The sequence below is a fragment of the Gracilinanus agilis genome, chromosome 3 (assembly GCF_016433145.1).
Source record: "Gracilinanus agilis isolate LMUSP501 chromosome 3, AgileGrace, whole genome shotgun sequence".
Taxonomy (NCBI): domain Eukaryota; kingdom Metazoa; phylum Chordata; class Mammalia; order Didelphimorphia; family Didelphidae; genus Gracilinanus; species Gracilinanus agilis.
In genome coordinates this window covers 263906837-263919500 of record NC_058132.1, presented here as the reverse complement: position 1 = coordinate 263919500, position 12664 = coordinate 263906837, and the positions used below count along the sequence as shown (strand labels likewise).

Genomic DNA, 12664 nt, shown 5'->3' with positions numbered 1-12664 from the left:
GTTTTTCAAGTGAATTTTTGTTCTAAATCTGTGTTTACCTTGGCTGCTATGTTTCTCCACTTGGCAAGGAGATTGTATTTGCTGGCTGAGTCAGTTTCTGGGCTCTTTCAGCCTCCTTGTTGTGGCAACTATTTTGCATCAATTAAACTTTTCTAAGAAATGGTGATATTCAGAGTCAATGTCATTATTTTTGCTCATTTTCTGTTTTTCAGAGGTGTCAGCTTGTTAAAATAGCTCAGGTCAAAGCAGCTATAATTTCATAAAGTTTGTTATTTTTTCTGTCAAATTTAACACTTACTATGACCTTAGGTCTTAGTAATCAATGATATGAATGACTATAAGAAGTATTTATTATGCACTTCTTATCTACAGAACACCATGAATACAAATACAAAATTGATATTTCTAGTTCCTGCCTTCCAAAAGCTTACTTTCTAATGGGAGAAAAAAATATATATAGAAAGACGTGGTTGATAGGGATGTCAATAGAGCAGTCCATTTTCAGAGCTTTCCCAGAGGCTTTCCAATGGTTGTAAAGCTTTGATTATGGTTCTCAGATAAATAGATAGAAAAAGGATAAGATACATAGATGAGAAATGGCTGGAGTGAAGAATAGGATACATAGTCTTCTAGTGGTCCATTTCTTAGAGTAGAGAAGAGCAGAGCAGAGCAGAGCAGAGTAGAGTAGAGTAGAGTAGAGTAGAGTAGAGTAGAGTAGATAGAGTAGAGAATATAATTACTCTACCCTTGAGTAAGTTACTTCTGTTTTCTGGGCCTCAGCTTTATCATCTGTTAAATGAGTCTGGTGGACCCAATGTCCTCATGGTCTCAAGGTCCCTTCTAGCTCTAAATTTTATAATTTCTACAGATAACCAATTCTCAAATGTCCAAATGACTGCATTGTTTACAACCTATAGTTGTCTTTTTTTATCTTCAAGTATTCTATTTATTTTTTAAATTTAAATTTTATTTTCCCTCAATTACATGTAAAAACAATTTCCAACATTTTCCAAAGAATATTGAGGCTTGAATCCCCTCCCTCCCCAACTCCTTTACCCCACGTTGAGATAGTAGAAACTTAAACAAAAAAATTAAGGAAGAAAGTGCAAAAATTTTCTTTGGTCTAGATTTAGACTCTTTCAGTTCTTTTTCGCTGGAAGCAGATGGCATTTTTTTTAACATGAATCCTTTGAAATAGTTTTGAATCATTGTATTGCTGAGAATAGCTGTTATTCACAGTTGTTCATTGTACAGTATTCCTGTTACTGTGTAGAATGTTCTTCTGGATCTGCTTATTTCACTCTGCTTCAGTTCATATAAGTCCTTCCAGGTTTTTTCTGAGCTCTTCTTTCCTGTCATTCTTATAGCACAATAGTTTTCCATTTCAATCATATACTATAACTTACTCAGCCATTCCCTGATTGATGGTTATCCCTTTCACTCCCAATTTTATGCCTCCACAAGAAGAGCTGCTTTACATATTTTTTGTATATCTAGGTCCTTCTCCTTTTTGATTTTTATCTCTTTGGGATACAAACCTAGTAGTAGTATTGCTTTGTCAAAGGGTATGTACTTTTTATAGCCTTTTGGGCATAGATCCAAAATGCTCTCCAGGATGATTGAATCATTTGACAAATCCCCTAGCAGTGCATTCATATTTCAATTTTCCCACATCCTCTCCAAATTTTGTCATTTTCCTTTCTGTCATAATAGATAATCCGATAGGTGTGGGAAGGTATGTCAGAGTTGTTTTAATTTGCATTTCTCGAATTAATAGTGATTTAGAGTATTTTTTGCAAGATTATAGAGAGCTTTCATTATTTTGAGAAATGCCAGTTCATATTCTTTGATGATTTATCAATTGGGAAGGTACTTGAATTCTTATATATTTGATTCATTTCTGTATGTATTTGAGAAATGAGGCCTTTATTAGAGACTTATAATTTTTACAATGTTATAACTAATGAGTATTACTCTACATTCTATTACCTATTTTTAGTTCCTGACCTCCATCTCCCCTACTTTGCCTTCTTTTCTATAAGACCCCCTTCTCCCACCACTTATCCCTTCCCCTCCTACTTTCCTGTAGGGTAAGATAGATTTTCTATATTCAATTGATTGTGTATGTTCTTTCTTCACTGAGCCAATTCTGATGAGAGTAAGAATCATATGTTCCCCTTCCCACCTCCCCCATCTTCCCCTTCCCTGTAAAAGCTTTCATTCCTCTTTTATTGGAGATAATTTACTCCATTCTATTTTTCCCTTTCCCCTCTTCCCAATGCATTCTTCTTTCTCATGCCTTAATTTTATTTTTTTAATATCAACCCATCATATTCAACTCAAACGCTTGTCTTCTGTCTGTGTACTTTTTTTACTTTCCTAATAATGATAAAGTTCTTTGGAGTTACAAGAATCATTTCCCTGTGCAGGGATGTATACAATTTAACTTTATTGAATGTTTTTTGATTTCTGTTTCCCGCTTTACTTTTTTATGCTGCTCTTGAGTCATATTTGAGAGTAAAATTTTCCATTAAACTCTGGTATTTTCATAGGAATGTTTGAAATACCTTCATTTCATTGAATGCCCATTTTCCCCCTGCTGGATTATGCTCAGTTTTATTGGCTAAGTCCTAGTTCCTTTGTCCACTGGAATAGCATATTCCAGGCCCTCCAATCTTTTAATGTAGAAACAGCTAGATCTTATGTTATCCTGATTGTGGCCTCATGAAATTTGAATTGTTTCCTTTTGGCTGCTTGCAATATTTTCTCCTTGACCTAGGAGTTCTGGAATTTTGCTATTGTATTTCTGGGAATTATTCTTTTAGGATCTCTTTCAGGAGGTGATTGGTACATTCTTTCAATATTTATTTTACCATCTGGTTCTAGAATATCAGAGCAGTTTTCCTTGATAATTTCTTGAAAAATAATGTCTAAGTCTTTCAGGTAGTAAAATAATTCTAAATTATTTCTTCTGCATTTATTTTCCAGATAAGTTTTTTCCAATGAGATATTTCGCATTTTCTTCTATTTTTTCATTCTTTGGACTTTCTGTCTGATTTTGACTATTCCAAGCTTTAGGTTTGTTGTGCAGCTACCTTTAAAGCTAGCTCTGGGGATCTATCTACTTTCAGTTCTTCCAAGGTTCTATGACATAAGGAGAGGTGTGTTTAATACTCTCTAGGTCTGTGCTCTGGTCTTTGAGTAACCAAAATCATTCTTTTCCTCAATGGAATTGTGATCAGTTGCCCATTTCCTTATAGCTGACAACTTTGGTGTATTCTAAAGCTCCTCTTCCCCCGCAAGACCATGTCCCAAAACTGCTTCCTGGATCTGCATAAAGGTAGTGCAACTAGAATCTCATACTCACAGCCAGCAAAAGGATTCACATAATCTCTTCCTGAGCAATTGTCGAATCCCCCCTTACTGTCCGTGGCTGAGATCTTGGAAAATCTTTGTAGCTACTTCAACTGCTTGGAGGACCAATTGCTACTATGGGGATTGTTACTTTGTAGTCCACCTCTACTCCTGTGTCCTGTAACCCTTGTGCTGGTCATCTAAATTGTCCTGGTGTGAAAAATTACTTCATCCCATCCTTTATGGGTTATGCTGCTCCAGAATTTGTTCTGATACCTTAGATTACAGTTTTAATTAGAGGGTAATTTTGTAGAAGGGTCCATGAAACTTCTCTGTCATTTTGATTCTACCTTCTACTAACTGACTGATTTTTATGAAATGGTTATTTTTGTCTTTTATGATGTCATTCTGTCTTTACCATGCTCACCACTATCCATTTACTCTTAATTTCTTCACTATCCATTTACTCCTAATTTCTCCATGTTATGGACGTGATTCAGTTTTTCAATGAGCACATCAACTCTTGGTCATTTCCCAAAGAACACATAAGTGCATTAAGCCATTTATTTATGTATTATTAAAAGGATTGTGTCATCAACACAATGGTTGTAGAAAGTGACATAGAAGAGGGAACTTTTTTGTATATTAAGTCCTTAGTCTTTAGGTTGCTCTGGCAGAAGAAGCTGACAACAAAAACTCATCATCCAGTGATCAAACTTCTTGTGATAAGAATCTCTGACTTTTCCTAGTCTGGTCCTAAGAAAGGAAATACATTCTACCACTGGGTCCATACTTAAGGGCTTTCCAACTAGTTTAAAACATATGAGAGCTTGCACTCCACTGTTATAGTCTTTGAGGACCAAAGTCCCTTCCATGTTACAATAAGGAATTAAAATAAATTTTAAGTAAAACGACAGTTGATCTGAATTGTTTGAATAGCCATCATGGGGAAGAGTTCAATCTATTCTTCACATAGCTGCCAAATTGATATCCCCAAAGCAGATGTATAACAGAGTCACTCCCTTGTTCAAGAACTATTAGTTTCTTCATTCCTCTAGGACAAAATGTAAAGTCCTCAGTTTGCTTTTAAAGCCCTTTGCTGTCTTGGACCACTCTACTTTTCTAGTCTTAATGTACAAGTTCTCCACACATTGTTTATGGTCTCCTTGCTGCTCCCTGTACATTTCAGTCTGCCTCTGATCTCCATGCCTTTATAAGGCTATCCCTATATTTGGAATGCATTTTCTACTTTTGTCCTCTTACAACCCCTACTTTTCTTCAAAGCTCAGCTTGTATCCCTTTCTACTGGAAGCCTATTCTGATCATACCCTCTAGTTGCTAGGGTTCTCCATTCAGAAATTACTGTGTATATATTTTTCATAATTTTTTCCAGCTTAGAATATAAGTTCCTTGAAGACACGATTTTTGCCTTTGATTCTCCTGCACATTACAATTCCTAACACATAATAGGCACCGAATAAATGCCTACTGAATTAAACTGAGTGATCAATTGCCCCAGGAGGCAATACTGATAGAAGTAATAACAAAAGCATTTTTACTTAATATAAAGAACTTCCTCAAAACGCAAGCTTCCCTAAAATGAACCATATGGAGAAGTATTGAGTTCCCTGACACTGGTAATAAATAGTCAAGGTATTGTAGAGGGAGATTATTTATGGGGAGAATGACCATGATGACCAGGTGACCATTACAGACTCTTCTAAGTCTGAGTCAATGATTTTGTGTATCTAAAATCAGAATGCTAATTATTTTTAAATGTCGATGTGAAGAAAACAAAATGGCACCTCACATTTTGAAGTGACTGAATAATTCACTGTTAACCTTGCCAGAATCCAATTGTGAATCTTCATTGGGATGTAGGGGGTCCTCTGAGATATTATAACCAGAGTGAGGAAGTGAAACTTTGGCAGGTCCAGCCAAAATGGAATGTACTTGCATATAGGCCCACATCTGTATTGAATGTTTATCATCTGAAGAGGAGCCTGGTTAAGTTTGGGGCAACTCTTCGTCAAAGATGGAGTCATCACCATTATTGCTATTTTTCAGATCTTAGCAACTCATTGGCCCTTCTCTCTGGATATGGCTGTGGGAAAGCTGTGATCACTAGAGGAAGTATTCAAATCAAGTGACAGATGCTTGATGTTGAGATGGATAAATGTCGAGTAGTCACTCAATCCCTTTCCCCTCCTCTTTGCTTTAAGAAAGAATCCTTAGTGTGTATGTGCCATTTGAAGCAACAGGAGATATATAATTCAACAATACAATAGTGTATTGCTGAATGTTCAATGAAAAGCAGTGGAAGTATCTGCAGGACACTTGATATCACTAAACAATAACATTATTGTTGTCTAGGATGTCAACTGCATTTCACCAAAAACATCATGTGATAATATTAGACAAAAGTTAAGAACAAAAGTATGCTGTTTGTGTATTTCCCAAATACTTGTGTTCCTATGTTGATAAACTGAATTGTATCTGAGCTCTGATTATTTTCATAGAATCTCTGCAAGACCCTGGGTCACCATCCTTCAATAATTCAGTATTGTTCTCATGGCAAAGATTTTTGGCTTATGGTGCAGTTGTCCTGCCTGACTGCTGCCCATTACTTTAATTCTATTTCTTTTGGTTTTCATAAAATATAACTTTCAGCATCAGAATAAAAAACAATAATAATTTTTACAATGGTGTAGAAATCATGAGTGGCTGTCTTTCTTCCGACTAGATTGAAAATGTCTTGAGGAACATCTGATACTTAGCTTCCATTTTTTAATGCTTTATGTAATTTGACTGCATGACATTTTCTTCGAATGCCTGTTCTGAAGGTACTTCTTAGATCCTCAGCTCTCTTTATATAGATGGCTTTCCAAAGAATTCACTGATACTCTGAGAACTTCTGTTTATTGGTGTTATTCTCATTTTGTAGACTGAGTTGCTGAAGTGTGGTTACAAGATTGGTCCATGACTAAGTTGGTAATAAATGAATTGAAACTTAAAATTGCAGCTACAGATTAAAGTTTCCTTCTCATTTAAATAGCTCCCATCTATTAAGAATCTGCCAAAAAGAAATTGGAATACTTAAAACTGATAATATTCATAAGTTAACCCACTGAATCTCATATCTAGTTTGTGTGTGAGTGTTTTGTAAAAAGAGTGGGAATTTTACCTTAAGAGGAAGGCAGAAAATAAAGAATTCTTTTTAAAAAGTCATTAAAATTCTGCTACATGATTTATCCATTTTCCTTCCACATTTCTAAAGCAACATTATTTTTTGGATCTATTTTCATGTCGTTAAATAGTTTATATTTTGTCAAAGAATCACATAAGCAGCTGGTGGTGCAACGAATAGTTTTCAATTAGGAATCGCTGTGCCTCAGATAAACCTCATTGGCTACAATACTGCCACTGCACAAAGCTTGGTGCAGTGGACAGAACACTGGCCTGAAGGTAGTAAGACCTGAGTTCAAATCTAGCCTCAGGCACTCAGTAGCTGTGGGTAACCCTGGGCAAGTCTCTTAACTGGTTTTTATCTTAGTTTTACCACCATATGGGAATAGTAATAACACCTACTTCCCAGTGTTGTTGTGAGGATTATATAAGAAAAAATAATTTTAAGTGCTTAGTACAGTGTCTAGCACATATGAGTGCTTATTCCTTCCCTTCTTCATATAATCATTTGATTAAGAAAGACTTCAGAGGGTCCCTCTGCCTCAAATCAGATCTGTAAATCAATTAAATAATCATTTATTAAATGCCTAATATGTATAGGACTCTGTGCAAAAATGAATGATATCAGTTCTATTCCTTAAGAAGGTTGGCATCTACTGGAGGAAAGGAACAGAGATAATTACATTGCTTTTCTCCACAAGTGAGCACATGGTAATCGGAGAGAAGAGAGAACACTAGCAAGGGAGAGGAGGGACTATTAATGGAAGTGGTGGCACCTGGGATGAGCCTTTACAGTAAGTAGAGATTCTTAGAGGTGGAGAAGCAGAGGCAATGTAATGCATGGTGCCAGGAACTGGAAGATTGAGTTCAGGAACAGCTAGTAGTCTGTTTTGGCATGTGGTGTGAATGAAGGGGGTAAGATGAAGCTAATCTGGAAAAGTAGGTTGGGGTCAGCTTGTGGAAGGCTTTAAATACCAGAAGGATGAGTTAAATATTTAATTGTAGAGGGAATAGAGAACTTGAGAAATATTTTGAGCTGAGATGTGTTGATATACGAATGATACATATGAATACATTTATATCTTTCCTGGGGATGCCTAGTTTGGTTTAATCACCTGATGCAAACACTGTCATTGGCTTTTCCAGGAACTCTGCTAATATGCCCATAGGAAGTCTCAAATCTTCCAGCCTTTTAAAGTTCATGTTGTCACCCTTTGGTCAAGGTGAGGGGAGAAAAAAAGACTCTTCTCTCCACCCCCTCCTAGTGATTCTCTTTCAAGGGACTGATTTCTTCTCTAGATTGGCCAGATACTTGAATGCCCAGCTTCTGAACTGACTTGCTTATTTTATCAAAGAGAGCCAACTCCAAAACACTTCCTGGGTAGCATCATTCAGTTTTATCCTTCCAAATTCTTGAGGACTTTTTGCTTTTAATTTAATGAATTTAGTTGATCAATAGAGGTCTCATCTGATGCAAATAGTTACTTAAAGTGAAATGGGGTGATATTCAAAATTATTTCACATCATTTTCTTTCATACTCTCTACATTTCAGCCTCAAAGGACTATTTGCTAATTATATGAAATAATCATTTCTCTCATCTCCCTGCCTTTGTATAACTTGTTCTACTTATCTGGATTTATGCCTTCCTTACCCCAAGATGTCTTACAAATTTTAGTTTTCTTCAAGGTTCAGCTCAATTTTTCTCCTTTCTCTTATTACCTTATATTTAGGTCTCTCTCTCTCTCTCTCTCTCTCTCTCTCTCTCTCTCTCTCTCTCTCTCTCTCTCTCTCTCTCCCCTCCTTGATAGCAACATCTCTGTTTACTTTTATTTTTATATTACCAGCATCTAATCAATGATTTCCAAGAGAAGACACTTAAATATTTGTTTAATTAAGTTGGAATGCAGTCCATCCATGAACTGACAGGTTATTGATACTTGTACATATCTTGTAAGTTACATTTCTTGGTCCCAGTTAGTTGTTGAAGCCATAGATCATCAATGATAAACCTTTTAGAGAATGTGTACCATGGACATTCTCCCCCAGAGACCCCATGCAGCACCCCCACCGCAGACAGGGGAGGAAGCACACCCATTGGGCTATTGAGTAGAGGAGTGGATGAAGTGAGGACATTCATGGAGAGGGGTAAGGGAGTGGCTGGAGCATTCCATTCCCCTTCCAGCTCTGCAGCATTTAAAGAGCTCCCATTGGGCTGCTGGGCAGAAGGATGGGTGAAGTGAAAAAAATGTACTCAGCCCAGTGGAGACAGGGAAAGGAGTAGCTCCCCTGATTCCCTCTGTCTTTCTAGTAATGAACTCTAGCTGGCCATGGTGCACTTGCCCACAGAGAGGGCTCTGCATGCCCTTTTTGGCACACATGCTATAGGTTCGTCATCATGGCTATAGTCAATGAAAGAAACAAATGGTTCCACTACTAATTCCCTTGATGGAGGAAGTTGGTGCTTAGGCTGTCATTACTTTCTCTCCTGACCTTTGACTAAGAAGAAATCTATAGACACCAAAAATTGAATGATGGATGTGTTTCTTTAAAAATGAATTGGCTCTATGCAGTAGGTGCCCTTAGGGATTTTTTCTTGTTTGATGTCCTATATGGTTAATTCTGCCTTGTCAAATTGGATCAAATTCTTCAAAATTAAGCCAGTGCTTGATAGTTCCTATAATAAAAGAACACAATTGTATTATTTTATTAATATTTCTAAAGAATGTATTGATAATATAAGCAGTTTCGTCTAGCTATTCATAACCCTGTTTCATCCCTAAAGGGACTGACTATTCTTAAACTTATTGGAATTAAATTCTGCAGAGCATAGCAGGCACTTTACAAATTAATTAGGAAAGAAAGAAAGGGCACTAGGAATGTTGGAGCTGGAGACAAAAGCTTTCTCTTATTTTTATTTCATGTTTACATTCGCTGTCCTCTTCAGTGTATACATAGAGTCAGTATAGTGATTCTAGAAATCTGATTCTCTAGAATTTTCCTCTTGTATTTTCTCATTCATTGTCCTAATGGATCAAGTTACTTACCATAGCTAAAGTACTTTGCAAACTATAAAGGGCCACATGAATGTTATTTATTATTATAATAATTAAAGGACAGATGATAAATTGCTGTACTAATCCATGGTCATTAGTTCCTTTTTATTATTTCTACAGCTTAATAAGAGCTATGTTTGAATGAATGTGCCCTAATATAGTATTAAATAATTAAGGAAAAAATAAAGATAAGAGAGAAAAATTTTAGTAGTTATTGTTCTTTAAGGAAAATGGAGGTATGAATGATTCATCCAGCCAATTATAAATTATTTCATTTGTCGCATTATCTGTTTTTATTCAATGATCAAAGTACCATATTCTTCTCAAATTGAATAGTACTTGTTCCCACCTAATCCAAAATTTTGATTGATTCCATTAAGCTGTCAAATTTTCTTTCTATGATTATATTATTTTATAATTATAATTTTATAAGAATTAAATTAGTTATTATTAACAAATAGATAATACATATGTGTGTTGTGTTTTGTGTGGATTTTCTATTTATAGATACTTTTCTACCTGTTAAAGAATTGCCTTTGGGTGAAAAAACACCTAACAAGTACCTCTATGTGTGGTTTCCTTGATTATGGTTGTAGAGCTGTCAAATACTATTGGGGAAATGTTTTGGTAATACTTGATACTGTAGCTAAAATTTGGAATCCAGAAACTCAGAGAAATCTTATTCAGGGCAAAATTATTTTCCTAAAAAAGTGAGATAGAAGTTTTTAGTTGTTCAACATTTTGGCATATAATATAATAAATATAACATAAAATAATGTAATATTATATGACAAAATATATTACATAATAATGACTTTTGTAAAACCTTTTGATACTGTTGGAATAACAGTAACTCTTTTGTAGTGTCATCATTGAGATTACAGCTAAAAATCATTTCTGTCGGGGGCAGCTGGGTAGCTCACTGGATTGAGAGCCAGGCGTAGAGACTGGAGATCCTAGGTTCAAATCTGGCCTCAGACACTTCCCAGCTGTGTGACCTTGGGCAAGTCACTTGACCCCCATTGCCTACCCTTACCACTCTTCCACCAAGGAACTAATACACAGAAGTTAAGGGTTTAAAAATATTAAAAAAATCATTTCTGTCTAACAAATCACTCAAAATCATATTGGGTTAAAGTCCTGAATAATTTCAGACTGTTAACTCAAGATGAGGAAGGGAAGGAACATCTCATTATGTTGTCCTCTTTTGACTCAGCTTAAAGTGACAAAATTGTATGTCTTATGGACCTGGGACATTTCTAAGATATTTAGGAGCTAATGGTTGGATTAGGGAAAATGCTATTTTTGAAAGTGTGAAGCCAATGATCATGTCAATCATAAGATCTACTCTTGAAGGCAGTACATGACTTCTGGTAAATGAACTCATGCTGTTTTATTTGGTGGGCATGGTGCCTCTCGATGTGCCAAATCAGACCCCCATCAGCAAGATATTTGAATACTACAATTTTTCTGTGAAATTATCCTCTTAAAAATACTGATCACAGAGTATCTAGAATTGAGGAAGTAAATAAAAATTTGAACACAAAATGTAGGCTTCTCAGTTTTAACTATATCATAGGGTTTTTTGTGGGGGGTTAGATGAGATAATGTATTAAAACATTTTATAAATCTTAAAGTGTTACATTGACATGACATTAAATTTCATCATTCTTATCATTTTTGGAGTTCAGATAGAAAATTGTCCAAGTACAAGCCATTTTCCTGCTACTATGTTTTGTCTTGAATGTTTTGTTAATATTTCAGTGTATTAAATGACTTTTTTTGCAATTAGTGAGAATATTAAGGTATAATTTCATCATTTCTAGAAGCTCTAAAAGTTTGTTTGACATGCTATCATATGCTGACAGGACAGTAAGGATGATACCCCTCATCCTGTAGTATAAACAATAATAATAAAAATCTCAATTATCTTTTTTAGATGGAATTCAGATAGGAAAAAAGTTCCAGGACAAGACTCTATGCTACCCTTATTTATTTATGTCCAACATTATGTAGATTATTGCTTAATTGGATAAAACAAATACTTTTTGTAATTGAATATAAGTTTTTGGATACAGGCTCATTTGAAGCATTGTCAGAACAATTTTAGTGGCAGGCAGGACAATGGGAGTGATAAGCGTCACATCCTGTTCCTACATGATTATTGTTTTTCCTTCCATATCTGTTTTTTAAAGCTTTTCATTCCACCTAGCTGGAAGATTATGAGAATTTAGTATGGTGGATCAATTATAATTTTCTTAAATTTTTAAAGAATAAATGTTGCAATTGCCATTATTATCCTTATTAAAACTATTTTTCTCTCCTACCCCCTCCCCAAGGCCCCCCCCCCCCCCGGCTCTAATCTGAACTTAAAGCAGCTGAGCAACATAATGGATAAGGCATTGTATCCATTGTCAGGAATTCCCGAGTTCATATTCCTTCTCAGACAGTTAATAACTGTGCAACCCTGGACAAGTGATTCAATTTCTCTTGGCCTCATTTTCCTCAACTGTAAAATGGGGTTAATAATTGTATCTACATGACAGGGTTGTTGAGAAGATCAAATGAGGTAATATTTGCAAAGTGTCTTGCAAACCTTAAATTGTTAAAGTTGAGTGATTACTAGTCACCAATGACATACATTATCAATTCTTAGTTCTAGCTTCTGTTATTATGACTTAATTCTGCAACACTGAGTCTTTAAAGAAAACTAGACGGGCAATGTCCTAACACTTTCTCAGCAATCAGATTTTTCTTAATTTTCTAAAAGTGTGATGTAAATAATATTGTTTGGCAAAATAATCGTGTTTTATCCTAGACAAAGGGAGGATGTAGCTAGGAAAATTCAGTCTGGCATTATTTAAGGTATGTTTTTTTTCTTTAAAAATTGGAGGATATCATTCTTTAAATAGATAACAATGAAATTTGATATGAAAAAGCCCTGATAAAAGATTCAAGGTGAAAAACATAGTAGTTACATAGTTGCTGGTCACTGAATTGCAGTGCATGTGCTTGTACACACACACACACACACACACACACACACACACACACACACACACACACACA

At 35.5% G+C, this 12664-nt stretch overlaps 1 pseudogene; it reads right to left on the bottom strand.

The window, feature by feature from the left end:
* Positions 1-6666: 6666 nt before the first annotated feature.
* LOC123243539 lies at positions 6667-6789 on the bottom strand (annotated as a pseudogene).
* Positions 6790-12664: the final 5875 nt, after the last annotated feature.